Source organism: Pseudorasbora parva, chromosome 25 (assembly GCF_024679245.1).
Source record: "Pseudorasbora parva isolate DD20220531a chromosome 25, ASM2467924v1, whole genome shotgun sequence".
In the NCBI taxonomy this organism is placed as follows: domain Eukaryota; kingdom Metazoa; phylum Chordata; class Actinopteri; order Cypriniformes; family Gobionidae; genus Pseudorasbora; species Pseudorasbora parva.
In genome coordinates, this window is record NC_090196.1 from 37,315,641 (window position 1) to 37,321,863 (window position 6,223).

A 6,223-nucleotide genomic window follows, 5' to 3' on the forward strand; every position below is an offset into this window, starting at 1 on the left:
TAGGGTTAGGTGATGAAAAGGGTCCAGATGTCCAGGGTTATTTCGGGTAGGGTTAGGTAATGAGAGGGTTTAGATGTCCAGGGGTTTCTTTTGGGTAGGGTTAGGTGATGAGAAGGGTTAAGATGTCCAGGGTTATTTCGGGTAGGGTTAGGTAATGAGAGGGTTTAGATGTCCAGGGTTATTTCGGGTAGGGTTAGGTAATGAAAAGGGTTAAGATGTCCAGGGTTATTTTGGGTAGGTTTAGGTGAGAAGAGGGGTCAGATGTCCAGATGGTGGTGAGGGGTAGGTTTTTGGAGGTGCCGTGTGCCAGTCAACAGGATCTTGACCTCTTAGGTTTCGTTCAGACCCCTGGGGAAGCGTGTGTCCAAACGTTTAATCCACAACGCTTCTATTTTGAGTCGATCACTGAGAGACCAGGAAGGGTTGGCCTGCAGGCCTGTGACCCTTAGGGCAGACAGACCATGTAGTAGGAAATGCTGTACTACATGTCTGCGTTTTTCTATTTTGTGTGTAATATTGTGTACGTGCTGGTATATGCGTACTCTTAACTGGTTTTTGGTCTGACCGACGTATTGTTTATGGCACTGGGTGCAGTATAATAAATAAATGCAGTTGGTGGTTTCGTGGGATAGAGATCTGGGAAGTTGAAATACCTTTTTGGAGAATCTACTGACCACTAACTGTGCTGGTGTGTAATATTTGCATTTTCCAATGCGGCCCTTTGGAGGTGCCGTGTAAATTTTACTCTGTACTAATTTATCCGATAAGTTAGTATTTCTTCTGTATGCCGCTATTGGTTTGTGTTTTTTTAGGTAGTGGGTAGATTCTAAGAATTTTTGGAAATTGGCTTTGAGTTCCAGATTCAGTTGTGTACTTTGTGGCGAAAAGTGGGCAACCAAGGGGAGGATTTTATTTCTGGAAACTGTGTTTTCCCCAGGGGGGGCTTGTGGTCTGTCAAAAGTTTTTAGGATCTTTCTGAGGAAGGATCGAGAGTATCCCCTGTGTCTTAGGGCCGCAAAGAGAGTCCGGACAGCCGAGTGAAAGGAAGCTGGTTGGGTACAGATTCTTTTGAACCTGAGTAATTGAGATTTTATGATGCCTCTGAAAGTATGTTTAGGGTGGAAACTTTTTTTATGTAGTAATGAGTGTGTGTCCGTCTCTTTAAAATAAACTCTGAAGTCCAGTAAGCCTGTTTCTAAGAATTCTGGGCCCTTATAGGAGACCACGTCCAAAAAGTTGACTTCCTCGGGGTCAAATGTGTATTTGATTTTGATGGACTTTTGGTGTGTGTTCAGATGGTCAGTGAAGGCAACAAAGTCCTCCCTAGAGTATGTCCATATACCCCATATGTCATCTAGGAACCTGTAGTATGCATACGGCTTTTTTGTTGCTGCGTTCAAAGCTGATTGTTCCCAATCTGCCATGAATATGTTGGCATATGAGGGAGCAAATTTCTTACCCATTGCAGTCCCCTTGATCTGCAAATAGAATTTGGAGTCAAATTCAAAATCATTTCTTGTTAAATTAATCTCCAACAGTTTGAGTATATATTGATCTGGTCTTTTGGGGTCTGGATATTTCTCCATGAACTTTTCCACAGCTTTGAGGCCTACCTCAGTCTCTATATTAGTGTATAGGCTGTCTATATCTATGGTAAAGAGAAATGCATTCTTAGGTATTTCAAGTTTTTTAATTTTAGATATAAAATCATACGTATCCTTAATGTAGCTAGGGTGGCATATGGATATGGGGTTCAAGAAATGTTCTATATATTCAGCTATATAGTAAGTTTCACTGTTGCAATCGGAAACTATTGGTCTGCCCGGAGGGATTTCACCCGGGATGCTCCATTTTTCAGGTTCCTTATGTATTTTAGGCAGTAAGTAGAACCTTCTGGGCCTGGGGGGATTCTCTCCTAATAGGTATTTCATCTGAGCCCCACTAATTATTTTTTTATCATACATTTCATTTAGTATCTCTTCTACCATGATTCTAGTTTGCGGATATATCGGTTCTTCTAGTGTACAATAGTGTTCCTTAACTGCCAACTGTCTCTGTCCTTCCCAAATGTATTGTTTTTTATCCATGATAATTGTTGCATTCCCCTTGTCCGCAGGTTTAATAATGATGTCTCTATTTCTTTGTAATTCTAATAATGCTTTTCTTTCTGTCCTGGTCAGGTTATCTGGTGTTTCAAGGCCCCAGTTTAGATGTTTGAAGGCATAATGGTCAGCTCTGATTATCTGTGTGATCTGCTTCGGTAAGTTAGAAAGGGCTGGGGTCCAATCTGAATTTTCAGTGAAGGGAACTTTTTGTTTTTGTGTCTTTTTTCCTTCAAAAAAGGTTTCCAGTTGGACCCTTCTGTGGTAGGCCTGCATGTCTTTTAATAATTTAATTTTTTGTGTTTTAACTCCCCTAGGTGTCGGAATAAAAGAAAGACCTTTGAGCAGAACCGCACGTTGATCTTTGGATAATTTAAATTTCTTTGAGAGATTAATAATTAGCTTGTTTGATTCCTGTTTTGGACTCTTATCAATCAGCAGTTTAAATGCGTTTTCCAATGCTGTAACATGGCTTTGGCTGTCAGGGCCTTCCAGTGTATCCCATCATTTTCTACAATAAACTGTTCGATGGGGAGTGGTGGGATATGACCGGTGATTTTCTTTATGTGGTTGTTTAGGTGTTCGATCATCATTTGCTCATACAGTGGAAGTGTTCTGGCAAAATTGATGAGCGGGAAGAAAACTTCCGTGTTGGGAAGTCTCTTGGTGACAGCCCTGCAGGCCTTTTGCAGTTCAGTGATGGCCGCAATCCTGTATCTCTGTTGTCTGTTATTGAATCCAAAAGACAGGATAATTTTTTCAGGTTCAACCTCAATTGTGGCTTTTTCAATTAAATTAGCCGCATGTTGTAGTTTAGCACCTGGAAAGCTATCGACCTGAAGGTCAGGGCAGTTATAGGTCGGCAATCTGGACACGTTGGAGTCTCCTATTATAACATATTTTTTGTTTAGAGTGAGACTCCAATCGGACATTTTTTTGCCCGTGTTTATATGTCTTGTTGGTCCCGTTGTCGGGTCATCATTAGTAGGGGCTGATATCTGCACATTTGTGACCTCTGCCTCATTTATATTAATAGGTGCTATCATTAGGGGGAGATTTTCAGTCATTTCTTCATTTCTGTTATCTTGTTGACCCTCTAGTGCTGTTGTCTCAGAAGAGTTTTCTGCATTATTTACTCTGCCCATATCTGTGTAGGGTGTGAGAGGGATTTTTTCAAGTAAGGCCTTTCTGGGCCTCGGTTGAGGAGTGTAGTGTGAGGTGCTGGCTTCACACTGTTCAATCTCTACTGTGGTTTCTTTTGGGGCATCTAAGTTCTGAGGGGGTTCATCCCCTTCTTTAAGGAACCTGGATAGAGGTGAGAGGCCTCGTATGGGTGCCTCTGTGCTTTCAGCATACAAGGAAAAGCTCATCAAAGATGAGTGATCTGAGCCTCTGCGGGCTAATTGCACTGGCGGTGCCACGGGTGAGCTTTCCTCATTGTTAGGCTCTTTCTCGGAAACCACTGGTTCTTTTTCTAATATCACCTCATGGTGCGGTGACATATTCATATCAGCGCGTTGTGGCCCTTCAATGGAAATGGTGGGCATATGATCAGGCAGAACTGCTTGGACTCTGCGGGGACCAGTTATTCTTTGTATTCTAGGGGAAGGAACTGGGGCCTGTATGGGCCTGAGTATGACCTCTGGGTCTAATGGATTACGCTCAACCTCTTCCTCATCCTCCTCATCAAAAGACCAGTCCCCACGATGTTTTGGTGGGCTCACTGAGGTTGGTACTGTTAGCAATGAGGGTGATGTTTGGACTTCTATGTGTTGTACACCTTTTTTAGGGCGTACAGAGACCTGTGGTGGAATCAGGGAAGGAGGACCCCGAAACCGAGTAGGAGGAGAGGTGGAAGGAGTAGCAGGCCTTGTTGCTGCGACTTGTGCATATGTACGAGGGCTTGATGCCTCTCTGGTGACCGGGTTTGTTGGGTTTTGAGTCACAGTTTCTATTTCGAATAGTTCTGCTGTTATAAGAGCTTCTGCCTGTTCGACAGTGTCGGTGCTAACTTTGCCCCCATAATTTTTATCAGTCCAGGTTGAAGCCACCTCAAACGCCTGAGGCCAGTCTGCCTGGTCGGTTTGTTCGCGGATTTCTTTTAAGGTAACTTCAATCAAGGACTCGTAGTGTTGTTCTAGGACCAACTGGGTTGTATATGACCAGTTTTTTGCATTTCCCTCTAACAACTGGTTGACTTGTTCAGCTGGGAAGGCCGGTTTCACTGTGTTGACCAATAAGTTGGTCAGTCTCTGAAAGGTGATGGGCTGGTTTCCTTCGACTTTGGTCGTTACTTTGCCCAAGTGATGAACAAGTCTAATCAGTCGGTACATTAATTTAATGGCATTTTTGAGCTTGGGAGGGGCTGGGATGAAGTCTGTATTCTGATGTGATGTTCTATTGTTTGTTTGATTCTGTTTTGCCCTGTCTGTGTTTTTCTGAGAGTAATTTTTTGTGTTTCTATTGTTTTTAGGTCCTTTTGTGCTGGGGAGGACAACATCTCTATCATGGTGAGATGAAGCTCTGGGATATGCGACCTGTCTGGGTCTCTGCTCATCATAATATTCTTTTCTGTTGTTGTAATTTTCAAATTTGTTTCTGTACTGAGTGGTTCTATTTTTCTGATTGCGATTTTCTTGGATCTTTTTGTTGTAGGGTCTGTATGGACCTGGGACAGATCTGTGAAAATTTTGAGCTGCATCGTATTTATTATTGTTGTTTTTGTACAGATTCTGTGTGTATCTGTGTGGGCCATTAGGTGCCTCATTCATTCTCTGTACATACCCTCTTTTTGGAGGGTATGTGTATTTAGGACGAGAAGAAAAATTATCATTCCTTCTCGTTCTATAGTCGGGTGTTCCATCTCTCTGCCTTGGGCGAGTATATGGTGCAGGACGTTGTCCAGCTCGTCCCCTAAGGCTTTCCATAATTTAACACACCGACAAGGTGACAGAGAATGAGAATAAATCAAGGTTTGTTGTAAATGAATCAAATAAATGCAGCAAATGGAATGGTGCAAGTGAAAATAATGGCAATAAAGTGAAAATAATGGATATAAAGAGAAAATAATGAATTGAAAAATAAAATAAAATGAAGAAAATAAAGAAAATAAAAGGTCTTTTTTGTATTTGGTTCAGTTCAAGCCAAATCGCGACGTTTCGGTACAATTAGTACCTTCTTCAGGCTGGCTTGAATAAATTTATATAAAATATACCGGTATAATATTGAGAATAAATGAATAATATAGCGAAGCAATGAATGGAATAGCAGTTTGTAGAGAATCAACCGTCCGTGGCAGTAGTAACTCAGCGAGTGAGCCGCGGAGGCGTCGCGGACCTTTAAAAAGCACGCTCGTGTGGGCGTGGCCTGGTCCGTGTTAAAAGTGCTAAAATAAGCCTTTCCAAACTCGCAAAAAATCCAAAAAGTGCTCGAATTGTTGCAGGAGATGTTTAGTAAGATGATACAATTGGAGATTAATTTTAAGGTGATGTTTTAAGCTTATTTTGCTGTTTTGTAGCTGATGTATAAACGGTTGACGTCACTTGTTGAGTTGCGTCTTTTGAAAAACGTCTCCTCGTTGAATTTTATGAATGGGTGACGTCACTGCCTTTTCGAACATGAAGTTGCATTTTTTGAAAAATGCATCCTATATCCCATTGTATTTAACCGAAAATAAGGTTTTTATGCATGTTTGAGAGTTGAGAAAAAAATAAAATCTCCAAAATGTGTTGAACTGTGAAAATGTGTCTTGTGATTTTTTTTAATATTAATTTAAACCATAATTTCCAGCATGTTTTTTATCTCTTGTGAATATATAATCACTGTATGTGTTTTTCCATAATAAAGCCTACTCATGATGAAGTATACCTGTATACACACATTAGATTTATTTATTTATGTGTGTATATAATGTAATTTATTCTTATGATATATTGTTTGTACACCATTCATGTGGTGTTTTATAGGAAAGATAGGGACAGAAGGTCTTGAGAGTCCAACTTGATCCCAACCATTATCAAAGTTCAGAGAAGGAGGCACGGGCTGGATTAGGTTTTCTGTATTTCCAGCCATCGGGTTCCAGGGAACCCGATGACGGTTGTGCACTGGCCATCCATTCCACT

The 6,223-nt window shown here is 41.3% G+C and overlaps 1 long non-coding RNA gene across 1 annotated transcript; it reads left to right on the forward strand.

Annotated features, from left to right (window-relative positions):
• Positions 1 to 3,722: 3,722 nt before the first annotated feature.
• Positions 3,723 to 5,844, forward strand: LOC137065232 (uncharacterized). The gene is made up of 3 exons (XR_010901603.1): positions 3,723 to 4,208; positions 4,576 to 4,612; positions 4,758 to 5,844. It is a non-coding gene; the product is annotated as an uncharacterized lncRNA (long non-coding RNA).
• Positions 5,845 to 6,223: the final 379 nt, after the last annotated feature.